The sequence below is a fragment of the Podarcis bocagei genome, assembly GCF_964188305.1.
Source record: "Podarcis bocagei genome assembly, chromosome: 12".
NCBI lineage: Eukaryota > Metazoa > Chordata > Lepidosauria > Squamata > Lacertidae > Podarcis > Podarcis bocagei.
The window spans coordinates 38,586,802-38,614,252 of NC_138137.1; the positions used below are offsets into that span (position 1 = coordinate 38,586,802).

Consider the following 27,451-nt stretch of genomic DNA (forward strand, 5'->3'; position numbering starts at 1 on the left):
GGGAGCGTGTTCTTGGGCTTGAATCCTGCTTGCTGGTTTCCCAGAGGCAACTGTTCAGCCACTGTAAGAATAGGATGCTGGACTAGATGGGCCATTGACATGATTTAGCAGGTTCTTCATATGTTACTATCCCTTTCAAAGCAATGCAGTATGGATAGGTATGTTCTGATGCACATACTGTCCATAATTTCTTACAGTTTCCAAACCATCAAGTTATATTGATGTTGTCTGTGCACAGAGAACTCTTTAGCTGCTGTTCAGTTCCGAAGAAAAGTCACAGAAGAGAAACCACTTATTTTGCACTTGAGTTAAAGGAAAGTGCCCTTTAGAATGCAGCAGAGGTTGAAGAGAAATTCCTTCAGTTTATGTAACAGCGCCCAGTTCAACAGCCTCAGCAGCTGAAATCCAGTTAGGATTCTATCCATCAAAACTGCCTCAGAAAAGGAATGGCTCTCAAAGGCTAAAGAACCTTCTCAAACGAATGCAAAGTGAAATAAAGACACAGACATTCACATACAATGAAAAGTGTTGAAAATAAGGCTGACTTTGTCTCGTTAACCTGGCACACAAGCCCCGGTGATCAGTAACTGGCATTTATGAGAACCTGCTAGGAGGGAACTCTAAACTTCACAAATGAGTGTCACTATGGAAACTAATCAAATGAACAAAAGTATGAAAGAGCAGACTCAGTGGAAACATCTGAGAGGGAGGAACAGCACAGTAAACAAATTGTGTATGTTAAAAGTCCATGATTGAAAAGCTCGGGCGAACAAACCCTGATATCTAGAGGGTTCTGGAGTAAGTTCATGACAATTTCTCACTGAGTCATTAAAATCTGTGAGCACTATATATTTTTCAAGGGGAAGACACACACTGTGCCTCTTTTATAGGCAAACCAGAGCAGTTGGCACAGAGTGCTGTTAGCTAGAGGATGGATTTTTGGCAGAATGTTGTGTTCCTAGTGCAACATGAAAATAAAAGGCTTCAAATAAGCTACCAGTGTATGCTTTTTTATTTAAAAAATGACAAAATTTTGGGTTTTCCAAATTAAATAACAGTTGCTTTTTAATTTAGGGCAAGCTTTTAGAAATGCCCCTCACAACACGCAACTGGGAAGTTGGCTTGCAGTCCTTGCAAGTTTGATAGTAAACAGAGCTTTCTTTGATTTCTTAGAAAATCAGCTAAGTGGGGTAAACTTGGGCTACGGTGAGAAAAATTACCATTATTAGTGAGCACATGCAACAAGTTCAAAGGAAACTACACTCTCAAAGGCATATTCATTAATAATATTGTATATCCTATACTAGGGGTGGGCAAACGATGACCATCCAAATGTTATTGAACTCCCGTCTCCTATCAACCCCAGCCAACATAGTCAATAGTCAGGGATGGTGGGAACTGTAGCCCAACAAGATCTGGAAGGCCAGAGGTTGCTCAGCCCTGATGTATACCATACTGATTATCATCTGAAATAGGACATGGGTTCAGAGAAGCCAGAGAGAAAGATAATATAAGCAGACCATGCTGAAGACACAGCTGGTTTTCATGGGTCAGATCTGTACCAGATGCATTCTGATTAGGGCTGCCAGGTCAGGAGCATCCCAGATCTTGAGATTTTAGGCCCAAACCTGAGAGCTAGAGATGGTCCCTGGTGATGTCACAGGGGTGGGTCCTGGTGATGTCGTTAAGCATGACACATGAAGCACAGTCACTGAGAGTACGTCATTCAAATGAAAAACACCGTAGATGAGTGATTATGTCACAGGTTGGAGATTAAAATAGAAGTCGCTATGCTTATTGTGAATTGCTTTTGTGAACATTCAGCATTAATGATGCAATTGCCAGTCAGCACCGTATGCAGTTAATTTTCTTCTGACCTCACTATCTACACAAACCCCTCACCAAGACTTCTGCTATTATACAATTTGTTGCTCTTTAAGGTGCCACAAGACATTCCTTGTTGTTCAGAAAAAATAAAATACATTTAAGAAGTTCTTCGGAACACATACCTAACATTAACCTCAGCATACAAGGTCACCTGTGCAGGTCTACTTTTCTGGCATATAAGGCAATTTGGCAGAAATGAGGAGTAGGGACACTAGCACAATTCAGTTCAACTTTTCCAACCTTTGCTTTAAACACAGACACAATTTATTCCCCAAGCTCTGTATTTAAGACATTGACTGGAGGGTTGATACCACTGGGCTAGCAGAAAGCCCTTTTGTGAGTGACCATAGCTCTGTCTTCAATCCAGATTTCAGTTTGGAAAACTCACCCATTTTTCTGAACACACTTCCTGCCTTTCCAGCATTTCATTCTTTTCTATATCCTAATTGATATTACAGGCCCATTCCTAGGGTTCCCCGTCGGATTATTTTAGAGGAGAGTAGGTAGAGGGAGGTCTGCTCTGTATGCGGAAGGGGGGGAAAAATAAAATAAGATTGGGAACTTCCCAGTCTAGTGTTTCCTTTTCTTCTGTCTTCAAGGCAGCTGCCACACAACCAGCTTCCCCCTTAAATGATCCAATTGAATGTTGTAACAGACATTTCTAAAAGCTTGCCCTAAATTAAAAGGCAACTGTTATTTAATTTGTGGTGGGACAGCAAATTGTGCTCGTTAGAGTTAATATAATGTCATTTTATAACACTGCTTCACATGGGTGGGAGGTAGAATAATTTGGTATGTAGAATAATGTAGTATTTGGATGGCCATCTGTCATGTATGATCTAGTTGAGATTCCTACATTGCAGCGGGTTGGAATAGATCACCCTTGGGGTCCCTCCCAACTCTACAATTGTATGATTTTATTTCAGAGGCTGAAAGTCCCATTTTATGTTTTTTGTCCTGCATAAATGAGGAACAGCTATTAACTTGCCTAATGTGAGCAAAGAGCACATCAAACAAAAGCTTTTGTTTGCATGTAATAGCATATGTGTTCCACAGTCAGAGAAGGACTGAAAACTGTAATGTTCCTTATATCTGATGAGCTTTGCAAAGATAGCCTAACTGGAAACGTAGCTCTTGAGCTGAGATGCTTTTAAAACACACACACACACCACACACACACATACACAAAGGACTTCTGCTGATTAGTGGCACCATCTGGTGGATATTAAGAATAAGCACTCATAGCCACCAAACGGTGCACATACTTGGAACAAAAAATGTATTACTTTTTGAGAACCATTTCCAAATCTGAAATCATTTATTGTTATTTTTCTAATCACTCATCAATCACTGGAGAGAGGATGTTCAAAGATCTAGCTTATTGCATTGTGATTTGCACACTTATCTAGTCTGCATCTAGCTTTGCCACTTTTGTAATCTAATTCTAACTTCTCCCACTAGGAAACACTTTGTACCAGATATTCTATTGATTTGTACCCTTTGACTAGCATTCCAAACTGTCACTCAAAGTTACTTTATGCTCACATGATGTTCTGATGCAGCTCTTGTCTCCCTGTGCTATTCATGCCCATAACAAATACTTCAGAGCTGATATTATCCCCATTCAAGCCAAACCAGTTTTGAAAGTATAATCTGCTGTCATAGTCTTCTCTGGCCTTTATGATGTCACTGTCTAGGAATAAAAAAAGAGAGAAGCAAACTGTATCTACTTTATGAAGGCTGTCAACAGCTGTCACCAGAGGTCTGGTTTTTATACCTAAAGTAGACTCCGCAGTCATGTTCTCACATATTTCTTTCACTCATGAAAGAAGCCCAACATTCAAAAGACTTGAAATGGCTTAAAAAGTCAGATAAAATCCTCTACTATTTCCCACAGTATAGTTGTAAAATCATCAGAACTCAAGCATCAGATCATAAGAGTCCTGCTGGGTCAGACCACAGTGGCCAACACCTAGGCAGGCATGTCCAAAGTCCATTTCAGGGCCTAATTCGGCCCGCCGGTCGGTTTAATCCAGCCCCTGTGGCAGTTTATTTCCTGGGGTAAAATCCTTTTAAAAATCCTCAATGACCTCAACCCTAAAAAAGCTCAATAACTTCAATCAAAAAAAAAAGGTTAACAACTTTGGTTGGCCCTTTGGTCGGCCCTCAAGGCCCTTCACTTCATCAAATCTGGCCCTCTTTGAAAACAGTTTGGACAGCACTCCTAGGGGAAGCCCACATAAAAAAGGGTCACTGAGTCCAAGCCCCTGCAATGAAGGAAACTTAACAAGAGTTTGCTGGATGAAGCCAGTGACTTGTCCAGCATCCTGTTCTCACAGTGGCTGACCAGATACCTCTGGGAAACCCACTAGGAAGATTTGAACACAAAACCACTCTCCCCTTCTGTGGTTTCTAGCAACTGTATTGAGAAGCGTTGCTGCGTCCAACTGTGGAAGCAGAGAAAAGTCATCAGTACTGGTTTTAGACATTTATTTCTCTGTTGTGAACCACCCTGGTATTATTTTTTAATGAAAGTCGGTAAAATGATTTTAAATAAATACATTTAGCAGTCCATTGATTTTCAAGTATTTCAGGGCTAGCTGAGCTGGTTGTTGTTACAGAAGAAAAAAACCCAAAACCTAAAGAATGATGGTAGCTTCTCTCAATACACCGTAACTATAGAGGGGGGAGAGACATGAATTCATACTATGGTTGTGGATCCTCTATCAGAATGAAACCATCTGGAAATTTGCAGCTCTATAGCTTTGCTAGAGCAGGGACCAGACAAACGTCTGGTCTGAGTACAGAAGTGGCTTGCAAAGGTAAGTTTTGTATTTCATTTTCTGCATGTTGCACATGGTCCAAGGGCCTAGCACCGTGCCAAAGGACAACAAGCCTGGAGTCATAGAATTATCTGGTCACTGCAAATTAATATGTGAAGCTGATTCTGCCCACCCCACTCCTAGCTCCTGGGTGATGGTTCCTTTGGGCTGCCAGGTCACAATGTGACAGTGATAGCAGAGATCTCATACAGCTCCCTTTTACTTAGATATTTATTCAGAGTCCCTCCTCTTATTAATCCCCGCTTTCTTCAGTTTGTTGTCTTCTCTGCTGCATTCCTCAAGAAAAGCTTCCTTCAAATTCCTCTTAGTCTAATTCACCTTGTCTCTGGGGCTCCCTATCCTGTAGCTCCCCTTCCTCCTGGAGTCTTTTCTCTGTTCTCAAGCTGCCCCACAAAGCATAAGGCTTTAGTCACAGCCTAATGGAGAACATTCCCTGCCCACATAGGAACTTAAACCTTGCTTGTTGAGCAACTGGAATGTTTGTGAATGTTCTGTGATGTCATACCAGCTGGTCTGAACTGCGTTGAAGATACACCACCATAGGTGCAATCAGGGTTGGCCCAATACATTTTGGCACTAGAACAGAGCCACAAAGTGGAGACTCCTACCTCTGTGCCAGGGAAGAAGGGGGTGAGTGAAGATCTACATCAGAAAACAGCGGGGGGCGGGGAGATCTACATTGGGACCCCAGTGAATATTGCCATCTGAGGCAGTTGCCTCACCTTGCCATATAGGTGGGCTGGCCCTGGGTGTAAAGGTAAAGGGACCCCTGACCATTTGGTCCAGTCGTGACCAACTCTGGGGTTGCGGCACTCATCTCACTTTACTGGCCAAGGGAGCCAGTGTACAGCTTCTGGGTCATGTGGCCAGCATGACTAAGCCGCTTCTGGCGAACCAGAGCAGCGCACAGAAACGCCGTTTACCTTCCCGCCAGAGCGGAACCTATTTATCTACTTGCACTTTGACGTGCTTTCAAACTGCTAGGTTGGCAGAAGCAGGGACCAAGCAACGGTAGCTCACCCTGTCACGGGGATTTGAACCGCCGACCTTCTGATCGGCAAGTCCTAGGCTCTGTGGTTTAACCCACAGCGCCACCCGTGTCCCCTGGCCCTGCGTGTAATGCAGTATAAATGCCTAAAACCTTCAGTTGTGTATCAATGACTCACGGTAGGGTAGACCAATTGTATTGTACAGGACAGATCTGACTAAGCAGCAGGTAACACTGGCCAAGGTGCTATATAATATTGGTCACCTTAGAACTCAGTTGGGGCAAAAGAGCCCTTTGGATAGCATGGTTGTAACTGGTGCCATGCCCATTCCACTACTAGTGTCTACTAACATGATATTCACAAACCCCATTGTCTGCTGATTCAGCAGAGACCTCTTTTCCTTCCAGTAAATCATTCATTGATACACAGTATATTATCTCATGGTGTTGGACCCCTATTGTAGGGCTGCTTTCTCATTTACAATGCCAGCCAATTAACTTTAAATGGTGTTGGAGGACAGACAAACTTCTCTAGAAGTACTTTCAGTAACTAGTTTCAAGCAAAACACTAGCTTCAGTCTCAGAGGAAACAAGCCAACTGATAATAATCCTGCAGTTGTTAGACTTCAGTACTTCCTTTGAAATCAAAGGGAGATTTGCTAGGTGGGACAATTGTGGGATCAGGAAGACATATTATGAAAGGTTCCCTCATTGATGTTTCTGATGTGATCATTAAGGGATCAATTGGGATTTTTTTCATATAAAAAACGTTTCCGGATTCTGAACAGACATGGAAGAGAGAGGCATATCATCAACTCAAATAAAAAGCCAGGTGTCAGGGCTGAATAAACAGAAGGGGAAGAAGATGCAAAACAATTATCAAAAGGAGAATTTAAGATGATATGTTTTTATGTAAAACAAGTGTCTAGTGGTAGCAGAAATGGCTTAAAGACATTAAAGTATCAATATACCAAAATAACAGCAATAGACGTTGCAATAGAGATCACTGTCAAAATTCTTGGGGGTGTTGTGTAGGACTTGCAACTGATAGAAACAACTATTTTGCCATCACAAGTTGTTCCTTCACAGCTAAGAACGAACCTATTATTACTATTCTGAAGGAGTCAAGATGCAGTCTACTATAGGCTATAGCATGTGGTGGCAATACTGATTTATGATAAACTTACTCAAAAAAAACATGGATCACCAGCACAGGGGAATTATCTTATCTCATGGTTGCAAAATGCTTTAGATCAGGGAGGGGCATAAGAGATCTTCTACGTTAGGCCAAAGTCCCATTTAGTCCAGCAATTTGTTCTCACAGTGGCTAGCCAGATGCCTATAGGAAGCTCACATGAAGAACCTGAGTGCATACAGAGGTAGTGCCAAGGTCAGGAGACAGTTGAAATGAGGCAGACAATCAAAACGTGGCAGCAGGTACTAGGGAGAACCAGAGTAAAGGCCAAGAACTAGGATCTGGGAACAGGAGCAAGTGAAAAAGGCTGGAAAGCACAGAGCAGGGTCAATGCAAGAGATCACACCACTACTCGTACCCTCACAGCTAATACTCTCCACGGCAATGGTGGCAGCTTCCCTCGACTTACTACCATTACTTTGTATGCCATTGCTTTAGCTTCCCACCATGTCCCTCTCTTGCTTTGGGAAAGGCCAGGCAGCATGATGCAGGCAGTCTCGTGGCTATCCAGCTTAGAACTCTTCTGTCTCCAAGGAAGGACCCCCTTTTATCTTCCTAGAGTAGGAAATGGGGAGAGGGGAGGGAGGGTGTTGCCAGGCAGTGGCAGGGCCAGCCAAGCCAGTGCAGGCAAGCAGCAGGCGCTGTGGGTGCTAATCTGCTGCTCCACATGGCAGGTGCTTGAGGCAATTGCCTCACTTTGCCTAATGGTAAGGCCGGCCCTAACACAGAGCAGAAGTAAGCCTGGTGGAGTATTGCTCACATCAAGACCATGCAGTCAACCTACAGCTGGGCCAATACCCGAGGGAACTTGAAATATCAACTTTCAGAGCGCTGTTAGTCAGTTGTTCAGGCTGCAGCACAAAACAGTTAATTCTTCACTAAACTGAGTCCAGACAATCCTGCGTGTATTACAAAATGAGATATTTGCACGTCTGCTTCTGTTTTGCTGCTAGACAGGGCTGGACATATTTCCCTCCTTAATTACATATCTGTGCAACTCTGTCTAAAATAATGAAGGCAAGGCGGAGTGTTCAAACCTCAGGTGCATCTGTGGGACACTGAGGACAAAATAATCATTTCACCAACAGATGACCCTGGTTCCATTACTGCTGCTCTTAAGTACATGTAGAAACTCTGAAGGGAAGTGGCCTAATATTTTTTAAATGGACCAGGGCTGATGGCACTCTGCCAGAAATGAGTGTACCCGCCCCATCTCCTGCAGTGTTCCCAGAGCTATTTTTGTGGGTTAGGAAGCTTGGCTGATACTTGCAAAGAGCTGGAAAGCTCTTATTAAAAACTGACTGAAGTATTTGGAATGAAGAGTTTGTTTTGACTGAAGAGATGTAATTGGGTATGTCCCAGTAGTTTGCATTCAGATGGAGGGGGGCAGATTAAGTGGATTAGCCTCAATCATCTGGGAGATGACATGCCTTGCTGTGTTTGAAGTGTTTTGTGAACAGGAGGGACAGGGCTAGTTTTGAAGTTCATATTAACTTAATCTGTTTGATGCAGCAGCTGCAGTGACACACCCTTTGAAAGCCTGGCCAATGGAACACATCACAAAAGGCAAAGTTGTCTCTCACCTCCATGGGGAAGGAGAGCTCCTCTGCGATCACGGCCATTAACCTCTCCTTTAAACTGCATGCAAGAGAGCCAACATTAAGTACAGCCCACAAAACTGTTAAGGAAAAAAGAGCTCTGGGCTCAACATCCTCTAGAGTTCAGGCCTAGGAGAGAACAATAAATAAACCAATGCCTTTAAACAGGTATACAGAATCATTATTATTTTTCTTCACTACAGCCAGTCAGCGTCACACACAGCAACCCTACTGCCTCTTATTTCAGATGCCAAACAATGTAAGGATGATAGCCTAAGTGAACAGCCTTAAAAATGAAACCATTTCAAATTCAACACTCCAAAAGTTCCCTTTTCTGTGGGCTGAGCAGCAAATTAAACAGGGGCAGCTGCTGTGATTTAAAGTGTAGTCCTGTGCATGTCTCCTCAAAAGTAAGTACCACAACTCTTTGCCAAGGACACAAGAGACACCGGGGACGACGACAATATAGCTCCTTGCCAAGGGTGCGAGGGATTGTTGTAGATATGCCTCTGTCTATAATTAAAGTCAGCATTATTAACACAGAGCCTAGTGCTCTGTAAGGCTTTTGCTCTAGTTTAAAGCTTAATTAAAAAGAAAAAGAAGGGGGGTGTCAGTAAAGAGGTTTATTCTTTCATTTGGATATTAACAGGTTGGTACCAGGCCTATCAAGATTTGCCACCTGGAGCTCATCAGAGAAGCAGCTGTTGTAATCCAGGAGAAGGAAGTGAAATTTATGCCAAGAGCAGAATACACCTGGTCTCCTTCCGAACAGGCTGCCAGAACAGCACGTTAAACACCCCATTTTCCTTCATGGCCATTGACTAGACACAGGTAACTCTTTGCAAAGCATCTAAAGACGGACTAAGCAGCTCAGATGCTTTCAAGATAACATTCTGGGATCGCTTTGGGGGCATTGAAAAGATAATTCTGAGGGCTGTAAAGGGATCTTTTGAGAATGTCTTTTAATAATGTAAGAATGGGAGGTAGGGTTTCCATTGAATGACAGATGGGATGAATCGAACAGAGGAACAATGGCGCTATTGACACACGGTTGCTACTTGATAACCCTTTGAGCCTCTCCTGGGTTTTCCCTTGACCTGGTACAGGGTATGCCCCAGATGGGGATGCTCCCCTCTTGGGGCACGTTGAGTGGGAGAGTTTGAAGAGAGATTCATTAGAGAGTGACTGAATTACATACTTTTCCAAAATCCATCAAAAAGTTAAGAGTTCAGGAGAGCAAACAGCTTGACCAACTTCCTATCCAAGAGTGCTGGAAAACTTAGCTTCAAAAAATGTTGAACTATCACCCAGAGAGCAGAGGGTAACAATAACACCCAGAAAACACATTTAGGTGACAAATTATGTCTTTTTCTCATACTCCCTCATCCTATAAATTTTGCAAAACTGTAGGGTTCCCCCACAATGAAGTCAGTTGCCATTTCATTCTCCAGATATATACTTCTGAAGGCTCAGTTGCTAGGTACAAATTAGGAGCAGTCTAGCCAATGGAGACCAACTGAAGAGTACAGATGAGGTTTCTATCAGAGGTGGGGAACCTCAGGACCAAGGAGCAAATGCAAGCTTCCTGGCCTTTCTGTCTGGTCCTTTGAACTCTCCCTGGGCCAGTCTTGCTCAGTAGAAACCTCTGACTGAAATGCAACCTACCCTACAAAAGGAAGAGTTACACCTGTTGCTCCATCCACTTTTGCCTTGGGGCCCCACCCACCATTGGCAGGTGACCTCCAGAAGGTTACCAACAAGGGAATGCAGATCTCAAGTTGGAAAATGTCATGTGCTCCCCACGCTCAATTATATGGTTATAGTTCTTTGGCTGAATGTTTGAAACATGATGTCTGCATCTAGTCTTCTCTCCTTTGATTCTTCATTGATGAAAGCAAAGATGCTTCACCTAGTTTCCTCAGCTGTAGTCTGTGTAAACTAATCACTGGAAAATGGTTCTAGCATTTCTAATTTCTTGTTGGCTAAATCTGTTCTTTGTTATCTGGATTATCCTAAGCAGGTGGAACAAAACTACATGACTATTTACGGTAATTGGGAGTTTGATTTCTATCTAAAAGGAAGATATTTTAATTTGGGGTAGGAGGTTCCCATTGAGAGGGGGTTAAAATAACTAGCCCTTCCCGTGTAGACATGAGAACAAGAAATATAGATTAGATGCCATTTTCTATTTCAGCAATTTTTATACCGATAGATAGACAGACAGACAGACAGAAGTGGTGTACAGCAAACTAGAAAAACAGAAAAATGTTACAAAAACACACAATAAAACCATTAATACAAACCAATAATAAATAAACACAGATACAAATGCCTTCTTCTGACACAATTCACCACTCAGCATCCTCAGCTTCCACCCATCTACCATGGCTCTTACCCAAGGTCCAAACAAACTCACAGATCAACCCCCAAATCTCACAACAAATAGGGTTCCTTGAACCTGCTGGCTGACATCACCCTAGTCTCTCACTCTAGGGTTTCTGGGCAGGCACCCAGGTCTGATAGAACTAACTCAGGCTGCCCACTGCTGTGTTCCATTCAGCATTCAAATCAGCTGCACTGTACACACCCATTTTCAGACAACAATAGGTTTAGTTAGTTTTCGGGGGGTCCCAAGGATGGCATACCTGTGATGCATTTCACTGCATTCGTGATTATTACTGCAGGAGTGTACACCTTAGAAGTGACACAATCCAGTGACATGTCCTTGTTGCTCAGATTGGTGTGCTTTTGAAACACACTTGGATACTTGAACCAAACTGCTGTATGGAGAAAAAAGGGGCATTGCTTTGTGTGTGTTTGTTTCCATTCCCATCTCTTGGGGGGGGGGGCTAGCTGCTCTTCAACCATGTTAGGCGCATTAATCTGAGAATAGATACACTCCGGCACATGTACACACACTTGAACAGTTTGTGAACTGCACAGTCCCTCACGCTTGAAGTGGAATGTAAAATTGCATTAATGACTTGAACCTGGGAATTGTGAGTATTCTGAAGACTACTTGTTAGGCAGCTGTGAGGGCCTTTATGTGCCATGTAACCTTTTCTCCCTCTAAAATGCTATTATTATGTTAGCACAGCTCTTAAAAACAGCTCCTTGCAGCTGACATGCACTGTCCATTTTTAACAGAATAAAACATGTTGCTCTATCTTTGACTGTGCACTTATGGCGAAATTATGAGCTCTTATGGCTTATTCCACATGGCTTTTATGCTGCTCTCCAGAAACCACTTTCGGCCTGTGAAAACATCCCCTCTCTCCAATTCATAATCTCTTAGATGAACATCTAACTACATTAACTCCTAAAGAATACGGCTATAAAATCACCACATTACTCTGGCTTTTAGGTAGCTCATCCATCACTATCGTTTTTTGCTACATCTCTCAAGAAACAATCCAGCAGCTTGAAATTTTGATTTTCAAAACATGGTCTCCCTTTTTTTAAAAAAAAAAAATGCTCCCATTTTGTGACACTCTGTACACAATGCGGCTCAAAAATAAGTATAATCAAAAGTAATATGTGAGCACCTTAGAAAATATTATTACCAATATTTACAGACATGTATTGTGTGATATCCAACACCTTGATCAGCAATTAGTCTTGCCAATTGGCTACTTTGACAAAAAAAAGTGGGAGGGGTGCTGATTTGGTCCATGGTATGCTGGTTACTGACCACTACTTCAATTTTATGTGAATAGAAAATTAAATCAAACCCTTATTGATAGGAACCCGAGGAGCTATCTCATACCAGGTCAAACTCTTTGGTATCTACTCTGATTGTCTAACCAACATTGCACCCTCCAGGTGTTGATGGACTGCAACTCCCATCGTCCCTAACCACAGACCATGCTGGCTGGAGTTGATGGGAGTTAGGAGTCCAACAACATCTAGAGGACACCATTTTGGCTACCCTGGGTGTACTCTGATTGGCGTAGCCATCCAGGGCCCAAGGCAGAGGCAGAGGTATTTCCCATCAAAGGTTCCCTCATCCTTTTAACTAGACTTTCTGCATGCAAAATATGCTTTGCCACCGAGTCAAGGTCCCTTCCCAAAACTTCCCTTCCATTTCTCCTTTACAGACACAATAGCAACTGTTTGTAGCCACTTCAGTGCATATTCATTTTCCTTTGCTCCAGTAATGCTTGTATTGTGCGTTCATGTTTAGGGAAAGGTCAAATATTTTTGTGGCTGCCTACACAATACTAGTGCTGCTTAATACATTTATCTGTGCCCCACACTACACTATATTAGATACAATGCAATCCAGCAGGAGGGTTGCACTCTACTGAGACACAGAGCAGAAAATCAGTAGTCTGAGTGCCAAACCACACGTGTTGGAGAAAATCATATGAAAAGCCCCAGCAGTCTCAAGTTGCATCCAGGTCTTCATCAGAGAAAATGAGAATCCAAAAACATGCAAGTCTGAAATGGTTCAGTAGCCTGCATTTCCAAGTTCCCTTCAAAGATCAGGTAACTGAATACTTTCAGGCTTGCTTGATTTGGGATCCAAATCTTTCTCTGTTTACAGGATGGATGCAGCTTGAAGTGGTCTGGGTATTTCTGTATCGTTCTCTGAAACTGTGTTACTGAATGTTGATGTTAGACTAGGCTGAGGGCCAAATCTAAAAGTTACATGCATTGTTTCCCTCCACCACCACAGTGGTGAGTAGTGTGTGTGTGTGTGTGTGTGTGTGTGTGTGTGTGTGTGTGTGTGTAGAGCAGCCTTTCCCTACCCTGGGTTCCTAGATGTGGTAGGACTACAAGTCCCATCATCCCTGTCCGCTGGTCCTGCTAGCTAGGGATGATGGGATTTGTAATCCAACAATATCTGGGACCCAGGGTTGAGAAAGGCTGGTCTAGAGCATGGCTAACTAGCCTGTGACCCTTCAGTTGTCAGACTCCAACTGTCATCAATCCTCACAGTGCTGGATTTCCTAATAGGCAATCTCAACACATCATTAGGGCACCAGCAAAGCAGGGTCACAAAAAAGAGGGGTCTTTTTCTTTTAAGAATTTGTCATTCGCTATTTTTAAAAAAATTCCATGTGGAAAATCAGGCCTTTGTTAGACTTCATTACACACTCTTCCCCCATTTTTCTGTTCTTTCTATTACTTTTCCCCACCTAAACTAGGGGGCATCCAACTAATGCAGATCAAAGTAATGCAAGGAAATAAGATCCTGTTGGGTGTTGCAACAAATCTATGTTTTAGTTTTTAGTTTTTTTTAAAAAAAGTTTTATTTTACATTTTATTTATTTAGTATTGTTTTTATTTTGACTTACATGGGGGGCACCACAACCTTTTCTGTGCTTAGGGCCTCTGGAGGTCTGGATCTGGTCCTGATCCCTGATCTGGCTGGAAGCTATGAGGGTTGTAATCCAGCATTAATGCTGAGCCTGCCAAGTGAAATGCTGCAGCTTATACTAGATATGTGGCACACAATAGAAAAGTTTAGAGGTACATCCTGAGCTTAAAACATGGGAATTGGACCTAAAATAACATATCTGTCAACAGCAGCACACAAACCTTCCCAGGCAGAGTTAATGACTTGTGTGTTTGTTGATGGATGATTTGGGCCAAAGTTTATGGGCAACTGGATTTTAAAACAGAGCCAATTTTTTTGTACTAATTTACTTAAAACTGGGCATTTCAAATGGCATTACATTCCACTGTAAACATTCCCACACAGTGGCCTCAATGGTCTTTAATCGGCTTTGTAACTGGAGAGGTACAAGTTCTTTGAAGCCAACTACTGTCAGCCTTCCATCTTTTATCAGTAGTAATTACCCATTTACTATAGTTCAAACTTCTCTTTTGATAACATTGAAACAGTTATTTACAAAGAAGATTTAGGGTTAAATAATTGTTAGACATGCACATGTAGAATTTTGTGTGTGCGTGCTGGGCAGAGAAAGAATGTATTGAATGCTCTTTCCTGCAGCCAAAATCCTTAGCAGAGCTCAGTCTGCCCTTTCCTGTCTTCCTTCTAACTCTAAGCAGGCCTGAGGCTCCCCACTGGTTCCCCAACCCTGTCTGCCTGCCTAAAATAAGGATGTAAGAAAAGCCCTGCTGGATCAACTAAGGACTGGACTTAACCGTCCAGGGGGTCGTTTACCTTTTACCTGATCTATGTCGCAAAATGACAAACTGTGGGAAGTCCACAGGCAAGGCAGAAAGGCTCCTGGCTCCTGTTGCTGCTTCTCAACAACTGGTATTCAGTGATATACTGCCTCCAGAGATAGTGGTTCCATAGAGCATTATGACCATTATTCCTCTAATATGGGGCATAGGTGGTCCCTTGCCAAACAGTTTGGAAACATAATGGGGCCAACCAAAAATGTGACAATGTTACCACATGTTTGGTGAGCTCTCCAGACCTGCAAATTTTTTTATCTTAGTTAAAAGAAATAGAAACTTTCAAAAACACAGTGCGTGTAGCATGGTGAACAAAAGTTCAAAGAGAATGAAAAAGGGGGGGAAATGATCTTATTTCCTATATGGCTTCCTGAATCTTGTTCCCTGCTCTGAACCCCAAAATCTGCTAAATGTATCCTGTTCCAGCATTATTAAACTCCCATTCCTTTAACAGCACGGTCCATGTTTATTCTGAAATGTGTCTCACCAAATTCAGTGGGTTTACTCCCAAATATAGGATTGTATCCTTAATCATTTTGTTGTTGTTGCTGTTGTTGGCATTCATCTGTCGCTGGAGACAACGGAGGAGTGCGCCTTTTGGGGTGAGGTCAAGCTGTTGGAAAGTTGCAGTGCCTGCTGTGGCTGTAGAAACCGAAAGCACATCAAAGTGCAAGTAGATAAATACGTACCGCTCCGGTGGGAAGGTAAACGGTGTTTCTGTGCGCTGCTCTGGTTTGCCAGAAGCGGCTTAATCATGCTGGCCACATGACCCAGAAGCTATACGCTGGCTCCCTCAGCCAATAAAGCGAGATGAGTGCCGCAACCCCAGAGTCGGCCACAACTGGGCCTAATGGTCAGGGGTCCCTTTACCTTTACCTTTTACTTTGTAACACAGAGTTGATCTGTCAACAGGCCTGGTGCCTGAAGCCAGCTCCCCATAGAGAACGTCCTTGGGGGCCTTTCATTTACTATTCTGCGGACATAACCAAGCCAGCATACGTGTCACGGAGACACAGAAGTGCAAACATGCTGGGAATGTAGGCTTGGGAGAGCACATCTTTATTTCAGAATCTGTCCTGTCATGTGATGCTCAAAATTGTAGGATGCCCACAATTCACAGGATCACGTGAAATGAATTTGCCAACTGTTGTCGGAAGTGGAGTGGAATAGTTCCAGAACAGACTTCTGGAATCTGCTTTTCTTTTATTCCTTTATTTTTATTCGCTCTCCAAAATCCAGCAGCCTAAGCCAGATGCAAAATAGTGGAGAGGTGGGGAAAATACTCTTAGAATTAGGAGCAAGTTGCCTCGGAGCACATGCACAGTCCAGGAATTTGTTTTCGGTTCCAGAACTCAGCTCACTGCTCTCCCACACAATAAATCCACTCCAGGTTTCCCCCCTAAGCTGAAGCTCCCTTCGCCTTCGCAGCCTAATTGGAAGCTTTCTGTTGCTGCTGTTGTTAAGCAGCGGGAAGCCAAGATCTTTGCTGCTCTGCTGCAAAGCACTCTGCTATCTACCAGTAGATCCCCATCTGCCAGCTCTGTAAGGAGGTCGTTAAAATGTGTGAAATCGAGTGATTTTACGATTAGACTGGAAACAGCAACAGAGCAGTATTTCCCCAGCTCACACCCAATGCTTCCCCCCACACACACCCGCATTCTGAGCGCCTCTGAATATTTGGAATTCTAGGTGGAAACCGGCCAGAAAAAGCCTGAGCTCCGCTCTTTTGGAACGGGAAGCCATACTCCGGCAGACTCAATCAAAATGTATGGATTTCATTTGCATGCTGCCCTTTGCACGAGTCGCAGGGCGGTTTGCAACAAAATCAAATATTAGAGAAACAGAAGACCTAAAAAGTTATAAAATAACACAATCGCTTTTTAAAAAACGACAGCACAACTCATAACAAACCACTGAACAGCAAAGAGCGATGGAACTCAGTTTAATTTATTTTTTCCGATCTTAGAAGAGGACTTTCAGCTGCCCGGAAGGGTTAATGGGAATCGCATGGTTTTTCGAGGGGGGGGGGAAGGAGGCGTGGAGGCTGCCGAGCCTTTTCATCTCTTGAGTGCCATGCTCCCCTCTGACAGTCCCCTGGCGCATCAATTATCACCGGGCCCTTTATTTAAATGATGTAGCAGGAATGTCCTAGCACCATACACGCACACCATGAATGTACTTTGTTGTAATTCACTTGTACGTCTGGGGGCACCACAAGGGGTGACGTTTATTTTACTGCCAAATAATTGTTATTTCAGCTGTAGACCTATGAAGGTTTTTTTGGGGGGGAGGGCCTCACATTACCAGCAGTTCGTTAGATTAATTACAGGTGTGTAATGCCCATGTACACCCTGCAGCGCATTCCCTTTCATTTTCCTAAAGGTGGGGAGGGGGGCCTGGGGGGGGCACTCTGAAACAACCTCAGGCTGGGATGAAGCTCAGTTATTAGGTACAGTTCAGGGGGAAACTGTTGCAGGAAAATGTGGGCAATGCTAAATAAATAAATAAATCACCATTCTCTTCCAATTGCTGCATGAGAAGCCAGCAATGTAATATAATGAAGTTGCCAAATTAAATTTGAAAGTCTGGTGGTCATTGAATGCCATGAAGAAAGCTGGGAGGGTTGTTATTACTACTACTACTACTACTACTACTACTACTACTACTACTACTACTGTTACTGTTACTGTTACTGTTACTGTTACTGGATGTCTCTGGGGCTTTTGATACCATTGGTCATGGTAACAGCCTAGACTGACTGTGTGGGATGGGTATCAGAGGCACTGTACTACAGTAGCTAGAGGTAGTAGCTACTACAAAAACTAGCACTGTTTTGTCTGCAATGCTTTTTTAACAGAAAAGCAGAAATAAGCAAACTCCCCATCTACTCATCAAGCCACAGTAAAGCCTGACAAATCACAGGCCATTTAATCTCCTATGCTGAGGACATACCACTGTGTGTGTGTGTGTGTGTGTGTGTGTGTGTGTGTGTGCTTAGGGGGAGGAATCAAAAGAAAACTATAGTAGGATGCCCAAGAATCCCCATCAAATCTGACCCAGCAGAAGTCAAGCCTGTAGGGACATAGTAAGTGGTTGCTTTGATTTGCACTGTCACTTATTGGTGCCCATATGGCTCCAAAGGAGAGAGAAGAAGTCCTTTCATGAAGGCAGCAAAACAACCCCTGGCCCATCCGTTGTTGTGGTTGTTTTAAAAGGACAGCGCTCTTAGAAGAGAAGTTTGCTGCTGGTTCGCCAAGTTCCCTTCCCAAGAGAAGATTTTCCATGGGGAATAAATGAGTGGAAGAAACCCACCAATTGCTGCACTCAGATCACGGCTCCCCTGTATTAATCTACCAGTTGGGTTCTTAGCACAGTTCAAAGTGTCAGTGTTCACCTATAAAGCCCTGAACAGCTTGTCTGCTGGAACCTTCCCACCAAACATAGGTGATGAATAGAGAGTACCTTTTCAGTCATAATGATATGGCCGACCCAAGTGAGGATCTCCTGGGACCAACTTTGGCATTATTCTGGCATCAGGCAGACATTTCCACAGTTGTTTCACAATTAGCTCACTGTGTAATATTTTTATCTGCTTTGCTGAAGTTTTGCACCATTCTTCTCCCCCTCTGCTACTAACCACGGTGTCTAAGTTCTACCTCCATTGTAGAAGCAATCTGCTTCTAAATACCAGCAAATACCAGTAAGTGGTGGGAGCTGGGAGGAGAGAGCAATTGATAGCCTTGTCCTCCATGAATTTGTCTGATCCTCTTTTTGCAAAAGGCAGAACCCAAAGCAACTGAATCCAGTGACAATTTCCCTATTTTAGTTGTGGTGTCAATTGCTCCTAGAACTCCACTACACTTTATATTCTCCAGGTATCCAGATTTTAGCTGTATATCATTTTTAACAAGCCTTAGAAATGTGTTCAGTGCGTCCTTCCTCTTCCCCTTTCCCTGCAAAATGGAATATTCTCCTGGAAGAGGGAAGTTGTTCAAAGAGAATTATTAGGCCAGGGATGAAGAACTTTGGCCTTGCAGAGGTCTTTGTTCTCAAACTGCTATTAGCCTCAGGGTGATGCTCTCTAGGCTCCCGTTCCCTGAATATACCAAGCGGGGGTCATCCAGGTGTTTTGGACTCCCATCAGCTCCACCCTGCATGGACAATGTAGTCCGAAACGACTGGGGGGGGGGCACTTGAGGTGGTGTAACCGCTGCCGTAGACCTTATTCGCCTATGTACTTTCAGTTCAGCTCTTTCGCCTGCGGAGGAAAACGGGTCAGCCTCGGAAAGAGGTTTGGTCCCTTGAAAGGGAAACTGAGAGAGGTGCGTGCGATCCACACCCTGGCGATGCGACCGTATCCCCCGACCCTTGCCCCAAGTCGGTACGTGGGATTAGGCTACGGTTCATACAGAGCAGGGAAAGCACTCAGTACGTTGCCAGAGGCGCTCTTTCCATTACGGCTTGGCCTGCGTGTCCCGAGACGGAATAGACCAGAGGTCCCGAGGCCGAGGAACCCTGGAACTGATCGATGTCAGGAGGGGAGACGGGGAACGTGGGGAGGGAGCGAGGGAAGGCTTAGGGACACCAGCCACGCTTTGCAGCCAACGCAGCGGCTTGTTCGCGTCAGCTGAGATGCTCGTTAAAAACTCGCCGGAGCTGGCACGAATCCAAGAGGATCGGGAGAGGGCGGGAGCAGCAGCAGCGACGTGCCACAGGGCTGTTTTTCTGCGGGTGCCAGGGAAGGCGAGAGGCGTCCGGAAAGGGTTAACTGGCCGCCAGAGCTCTGGGGGGAGCGGGAGGGAGGGAGTGGGGCCGGCTGCTCTTTCCCCGGAGCGCCCAGCCGCTGGCGCGGTGCCAGCCCTGGCGCAGCCCCGGGAAGCAGCCTGCGCGCTGCTCCTCTTCTGCAGGCTGCGCAGCCGGGGAGAGAGAGAGACAGAGACGCAGGCAAGGAGCGAGGACCAGCGGCGTCTTCTTGCTTGCTTTCTCCTGCATCTCGGCGGCGTCGGATCTTTCTCGCCTGGCGCGCGTCGGCTGCCCCGCTTCCTGGCTCGACGGCGGCGAGCCGCCTGGCCCTCGCCCATCCTTTCTGCCCACGGAAAAAGGAGGCAGCGTCGGCCGCGCAGGGGGAATTCACCCGCCGGGTCCCGGCAGCCGAGCTTGCGCTCAGAACCGACCGGGAGGTGTCGGGGCCGGAGAGGGTGGTAGGGGGTGTCGAGCTGCCGTCGGGGCCGTGGAGATCCGGGCTGGGTTGGGAGCGCAGGGCTGGTGCACCAAGCGCGTCCCCGGGAGGAGCAGCTGGCTGGCCGTGCCGTGTGGCTCCTTCTGCGGCTGGTTCTGCAGCCTGCTTCTCGCTGGGGCAGACAGCCATCCTGCCCCAGCTTAAGCAAGACCCACGGCTCTCAGAAGGACTTCCTCGCGAGCCCGATGCCAGCGTTGGTCTGGACTTGTTGCGGATGCTGCCGAGGACCAGTCGTTGGAAACCGCAGGAGCGGAGAGGGCTCGGGGCTGCTTCGGTGTTCCCCACCTAGGACTGATGCTGCACCAGCTGTTCTTAGCTTCGCGTCCTCCTCGATGCCTCCACAAGACTCAGCTCCGCGATTCGTTTCCTGGACGTGCCTCCTGACCTCGGCTTACCTGCGTGCGGACGGAGGGACGCGTTTCTCCATAGCCCACTAATGCCGATCCCCGTCTATACCCCGCGGGCACCCGTCCGAAATCGGTGGCAAGCTCGCTAGGTGGACGGTGGAGGCTGCGTCGGAACCTTGGCCGGGGCGCGATATTTATCCTTTATTTGTTGCGCCTATATCCCACCTTTTCTTGCAAGTTGCTCAAGGGGCTGTGCATTTAATCCTCACGACAACGTTGTGAGGTAGGAGAGCGAGAGAGAGGCCATGACTAGCCCAAAGCGAGTTTCCTGGCCCCGTGGGGATCCGGACCCTGGGTCTCCCAGGTCCTAATTCGAGACACTAACCACTACACCACGCCGGAGCAGCAGCAGGAGAAAGTTCGTTTTCATTAAGGGTTGGGTTGAGGTGGTGAGACGAAGAGGACACGATCTGCAGGCGAGTGATGTTTCTATTCCAGAATAGCAGAGCAGAGCCGCCGGGACTGCAAGCTGTGAGCCGGGAAAAGCCACAGCTGGAGCCGCTCGCTCCTACCCTAGAAACTGGCCTTGCTGGAGCCACCCTCTGCCCACCACTTCCCATCCATCTTCTGCCACATGGGCGTGATAGTGCCATCCTCTTAAATGAAGAGGATGTCTAGGAAAAGTCAGGGGTCGTCGAGGTGAGGCTCTCCGGATGTTGCTGGACCACAACTCCCATCATCCCTGACCTTTGGCCACGCTGTGTGGGGCTGATGGGAGTTGGAGTCCGACGATATCTAGAGGGCACCAGGTTGGTTATAATGGAGTGCCTTGGGCACTCTAAGGCTGGGCTGGGGGACTCCAGCTGCCTTCAGCCCAGCCAGCATGGCCAGTGTTCAGGGGTGATGGGGGGAATTCCAGTTCTGCGACATGACTGTTCCAAAGCGTTATATAAATGCTAAGTGTCTATAAATTTCCTGCTTTAAGACTAAACAAGAATAAAGAAGCGATCAGTCTGTTTTTCTGCTCTTGTGTTCCGGTCTCCTTCCCCTCCATCCCCTTCCCCGCCGTATTATATCTGCCCTTATTGATTTACTTACATCAGATTGAGGGGAAAGGGAAGCAACAGTCTGAGCCAACTTAATAAAGTCAGCAACACATGCCATATCAAAGCAATAAAAACAGAGGGAAATGCAAACCGTGCGGATATCTGAAGATATTCGCGGGGCGGGAGCGGCGGAAGAGGGAATCCTTCTTATTAAAAGGAGACGGGTAGATTCCTGGAGGGGATCAATACTGCGGTCGAGCCGTAATGAAAACGATCTGCTGAGAATGAAGGGATTTTGCTTTTATTTTATATATTATTATTATTATTATTATTATTATTATTATTATTATTATTATTATTATTATTATTATTATTATTATTATTATTATTATTATTATCGCTCTGCTACTCGGACCAGTCCACCTTAAAGAGCAACTTCCCCTTTAAGAGGAAAGCCTTTGCTGCAATGAGGCAATGGCCTGCAGGGGGCGCTGCCGGTCCGCGTTTCTCCTCTCCAATGCCTGAGAGACACAGCCTGTTAATTGCTCGCGCCGGAGCCCACACAGCGGAGCGGAGCGTTGATACGGGATCCTGCCTGAGCGAGATCTTGTACTGTGCTGGAAAGGAAATAAATAAGACGCCTTTGGTTCCCCTGGTGTTACAACGAAATTATGCCAATAGCTGACGCTGTGCTTCGCCGTGGCCCTAAACTCGCTTACCTGGGAGCATCGAAGGCGACTTGTTAGGGTTAGAAGGTGCGCAGTTTTGCGCCGATGCAAAGGACGGAGGGACACGCATTTACGAGAGATCCAAAAATCTGCATTTTTGTTCCGTTCTTGTTTTTGTTTTACTTTTTAAAGACCTGTTGAGGCTCCTGAGGGACTCGCTTATTTAGGTATCAGGGAGATACGTAGCGCTTCGGTGATCTGCCTCAATATCACACACGATTAGCTGGGTTTTTGTAAGAATCCTGGGCTCTGCAAATCAGCCCTGTCCCCTTTTTAGAAACGATCTTAACAATCGCTTGTTTGATATTCCCTTCTGTGGATAATCTGGGTGTTTAACTGATTAAATCTTCTACCTCGTTTCCAGAATCTTGTGACTCTGGTTCAGATCCAGTAAGCCCCATTGAACACAATGAGAATTACCGTACTTCGGAGTAATACTAGGCGGGGGTCTATCCAGGCAAAGTTGAGCCTTTATTTCAGTGGGAGAGTTAAGCGCTGGCTAAGGGCTGAGGTCCAAGGGACACTGATTAGTAATGGGATTTTATTTCACACAAACGCGATGCGGATCCCGCTGCAAACATCTACCGTTGAAATCCATGAGACTTAACACACTTCGAGTTTGCCTCAGCCAGGATTCTCGAAGATCCTTTCATTCCTTCTCTCTCCCACGAGCCAACCCTGAACAGGCTACCGGGGGGGGGGGAAAAGGTTTAATGGGAACTCATTTGCAAGTCCTAAGCTCAGGATCAAGGGTCTGAAGTGGGAACGAGGGTGGCTAGGGCGCGGAGGCGAGCATTCTCAGCCAAACAAATCCTTCTGGTGCCATCCTAAACACGCGTCGATTTCCACTTGGATTCAATACTCCTTCCTCCTAAGTAGTGGTGGAGAGGCATGCAGCCTTGCTACACGGAAGTAAAGCTTCCCGGGATTGTAGGAGTCTACTTCCAAGAAATCCAGCCTCCACTAGTTTCACTCTGAAGAAGTCTCCACTGAGTCGCTTTAGAGGCTTACTTCCAAGTGCCCGTGCAGATTCGGGAGAGCCGTCTAACGCGGCAGCCACGTCTGTTTCCTCAAGAGCCTCTCTGGGACCCGATCGCTGCAGTGCTCTCACGTCAACTCGTGGGCAATGGATGCTGGTTTCTCTGGGATGCGGGAAAGAACCGTTTTCCTAGTACAGGACGACAAAACGTCCTCGAGATCTGTGAAGGAGCCGTCAGTCCAGGCGGCTGCGGCGTCTCTACTGCTTCTCTTCAGCTTTGCTCGAAGCTCCGTCCGCACAGCCGCCTTGGACAGCCTGAGCAACCGGCGCGCGTGTAATGCTTTTTTTTTTAGGGGGGCCGGCTGCTTCAGTCCAATAATGCCCATCCTTTCTAATACCGCCGTGCATGGAATTGCCCTTCCGGAAATCGGATTAGTAATCCCTCACGTGCATTTAAAAGGAATCCTGGGGACACCTTTTTCTGGGAAACGGGTGAAGCTTTCGGGAATGAGCAAAATGTAGAAGAGGAAGGGATGCGGGACACTTCCCTCCCCGACCTGTGTCACCCCGCTGCATTTCATGATTGCAAATAGTTTTCGAAATAGTGCAGAAGTTCTGGACTAGAGCAGCTCCGGCTGGGTGCAGTGAGGGCTTGTCCACACTGTCGTTTAAAGTGGATGCGAGTCAGCTTCTTGCACCTCCATTAATTCTCCGTTGTCCATACGACGTTCTTTTCCTACCAAAGCATCCTCTTCTCACGTTTTCCCCTCCCTCAGTCCGGATTTTCTCAAAATACCAGGGATTCCCCGCAAAAGAGAGGGTGTTAAAGGGGGGGGATCCGGATTGGGGGAGGGGAAAGAGTAGGAAATCAGTGATTTGGAGGAGAACGTCGTGTGGGCAACGGAGAATGAATGGAGGTGCAAGAAGCCTATTATCCACATTAAGCGACAGTGTGGGTGAGCTATAGATTTAATGGTTTTGCCGGAGCCCTGCCTCCCCCCCCCCCCTCTAAAACGTTGGGAAGCCAACCCCCCGCCCGCGCGCGTATTCCGCAGGGAGGTTCCCTGGTTTTCTGCCTTAGTCTCCAACCCGGACAGGTCTTCTGGGAAGATCCATCTCGACGTGGCAAACTACAAGTGGAGTCCATTGGCCCGTCCGGAGGGGAGAAAAACAATGACATACATACATACATACATACATACATACGAACTTCTTAACTTAACTAAGGAGGCAAACACCCCCTAGATTCAGTCCACGTCTCTTGCTTTTCCCTGGGAGCCCACAACGAGGCACCTTGACACTGTTTCAAGCTGAATTCCCTGACTTGGGTCCATTTTATATTTTCATTCATCTATTACACCCGAAGCAGCAAAAAAAGTTGATGCAGCCGCCGGATTCTTCCCCCCATTCACCCTTTCATTTAATTTAAAGGATCTTATGTACAAGAGTCCGTGCTCAAGCTCCTGGCTTTCCTCCCCCCCCCCCCAGTCTGGTCCCCTCTCCTTCCAGCCCAGCAGCCAACCAAACCGAGGCGAATGGACTGAAACACTTCGCAAAGTACGAGGCCTCTTCATCCCACCCGCGGAATGCCGGCCTGGCGCATTCATTCCGCCGAGGGAGGGGGGGGGTCCTTACTTTGTTCGAGCACTCCAGCGCTGAGTTAAACAGCCTTTCTCCGTTAATTCAGAAAATAATTAGACGACACGATTGTCTGTGTGGGTGGGTGAAGCCAAGAGAATGAGCTCGGATAAGATGACAATAATCTTAATTTTCCTGTGACACGACCTTTACGCACACCTATTTTTTTTAATTCATAATGGGAAGAAAGCATTATTTTTAAAATAAAAAAATAACCCCAAGATTTTCCAAATGATATGATATCATAGCCAGACACTGGAGAGACCTGTCAGGAGTGAACATGGAGCACTGGTACCAAATCGTATGGGAAACAGCCTTACTAGAAAAGCTAACCAATAGACTGACACCGGGAGAAGCAGAAGAGCACGCCTTCACCCCAGTATGGCTCCCTTTTATCCTATACACAGCCCAACAAGACAACAGCAAGAACCCACCGACATCATACGAATCAATATGGCTTACTTGTCTTGACCCAATAATTCCTCTCCCCCCACAAATGCGAACTAACCTCACGGCAGCCAACGACAGACAACCCACCATACCCTGGGCGCTCCCCTCCAATCCCTCTCACAACCAAGGAAATGTAATAAGCGAATACAAAGAGAACCTACCCAGTTGACACAAAACCCCACACGTACACCATATAAAGGAATATAAGCCTCAGCACCCCACCCCTCCAATTCTCCCCCAACCTTATACTGCATGCAACACTCATGTCTCATATCAAATGTTACCGATCGGTAGAAAAGACATTTATAACCTGAAAAAAGAGGCCATGCACGTACTATTGTATACCAAGAAAACCTTTAATAATTTTTTTTTAAATGATGTGATATCCGAGAAGCTTTGGAGAAACATCCGCAGGGTTGATAAACTGCTATACAAGAAGGCAGAGGCATAAGGCTGTGAAGCTGGTCCTTTCACGTGCCTCCATGGAAACTAACAGGTTCTAAATTAAAACCACTTTACAGTTGTTCCAAGATCTGGAAGATTTTTTTCCCCTCTTCCTTCTGGGTTCTCGTGATTTGCCTTCCGAGTCCTGCAAGGGACTATGACAAGAGTCAGTAGCTGCAAGTCTGCACGCTACCAACTTGCGGTGGGGAATTTGGGGGGGCATCATTTTCTTTATCATCAACAACAGCAAAACAATAAGAATGCAGCATCAACTCTGCCCCATTTCCTGCCCTGTAGAGATGCATCGCAGGACAACTGCCCTCCACCCCTCCAAACAAATCGTCTTCTCCTGCCCGAAAGAATGGGGGGGGGGCCTTTGCAGATTGCAAAATGTCATCCAAATTGAATGGATGTGCCTCCTTGAAATGCCTTGAAATTACTCTCTAATTTACAATGTATGCCTGTTCTAAACATACGTTCTGCACCTCTCAGATTTGCCCATCTAGACTTACGATTCAGGTGACCCGTCCCATATTTAATTTTGTCGTTATTGCTTGTGAATTATTAATTTGTTTACTTTATCTTCCTTTTATTTCATTTTATTCTTGGTAGTCCACAACACACACTTTAGAGGAAAATAGATAGATTTCCCACAGTTAACATGCATGTAACAATAATTTAATTATATGGATCTCAGTGCAATTTCTTTCTAACTAGCTAAAAGGACCAGGAAGAACGTTTGCGAATTAAGTATTTTGCTATCATTGTTAGTGCTGCTGACTATTACTGCTACTCATAGTAGTCATTTCATCTTCCTCTACTTTTGATGCACTAAAACACAAAATGTTTAGTAAAGGAATTTTATTTATCTTAAGGGATAATATTCTCCCGGGGATCATTTAAAGCGAAATGGGATTTTGGAGCGATCCAGAGTTCTAATCTTGGCTGATGTTTTGGTGTATTCCCGGTAATGAGTCTTATTCCCTGGAGTCACGAAGCCCCCAAACGTCAATCACCCAAACCGATTCAGAAATGCCTTTGTTTGTCTCCCACGTCATTCCCCTTCCTCTCATTTCCCTTAACAATACCGGAGTTCTCTGATCGCTCATTCGGAATATGGGGGCATTATCTTGGGAAAATGCGCCGAGAGCCTTGGGCTTCGAGCGAGCAGATATTATTCTGAGCCCGGTTTCCGCCTAAGACTCCGGACTGTTTTTCTTCCTTTTTCTCCCCCTTCCCTTTCACCCCGCGTGTTTTCTTCTTCTCCTGTCTCTGGACTTTACTGCAGCTCAAGAGAAACCTGCAAATATCCTGAAAGGCGATCATGCCACCAATCCGTCAAAAAATTAATTTGTCCAGATAGATGTAACATGTCTATTTCCGCGATGAAAGCAGAAGACGACTCTCGGATCTGTCACCGGGAAGCCGGCCGAAGAGGAAGGCGGCTTGCCTGCCTTCCCTGGCGCGTTCCCCACGCTCAGCAGCGGATTAGCACACGAGGACTTTCTCAGTAACCCATGATGTAACCCATGCGTTTTGCAAATATTTAAAGCCTGGCGGAAAGCTGCCAAAAAGCTGCGCTGCTTCCCTCCCCGCTCCACACTCTCCAAAGTGAAAAGGGCGGCAGCATTCTGGCCGATGGGAGGTAGCTCCGCCAAGGGCTCTGACTCTTGCGATTCTTCCCTCCTCCTCCGATGTCCTTAGGTTACCCCTTCACCTCGCTGCCAAGTCCTCCACATTCCCATCTCCCATCACTGGGTGAAAATACCCAAACTGCAACTGTGGCACAACACCTTCCCTAGGAACAATGAAGAAGTAGCAAACACGCTTTCCCCCTGTGAGCACTTCTTCCACGAAAATATTGTGCTGCTGCTGCTACTACTACTAAGCAGATAGGTTTTCCACTTAAGGGCTGC

General features: G+C 45.7%; 1 protein-coding gene and 1 long non-coding RNA gene across 2 annotated transcripts in view; one reads left to right on the plus strand and one right to left on the minus strand.

Annotated features, from left to right (window-relative positions):
* NEBL (nebulette) overlaps nt 1-27,451 on the minus strand; it is a 190,435-nt gene that overhangs the window by 159,655 nt on the left and 3,329 nt on the right. The gene's annotated exons all lie outside the window — the stretch shown is intronic.
* The window catches only part of LOC308569421, a 33,972-nt gene continuing 11,765 nt past the window's right edge, over nt 5,245-27,451 (plus strand). The window contains exons 1-2 of the long non-coding RNA XR_014000712.1: nt 5,245-5,360; nt 9,161-9,342. This is a non-coding gene — a long non-coding RNA (uncharacterized lncRNA). The remainder of the gene's footprint in view (nt 5,361-9,160; nt 9,343-27,451) is intronic.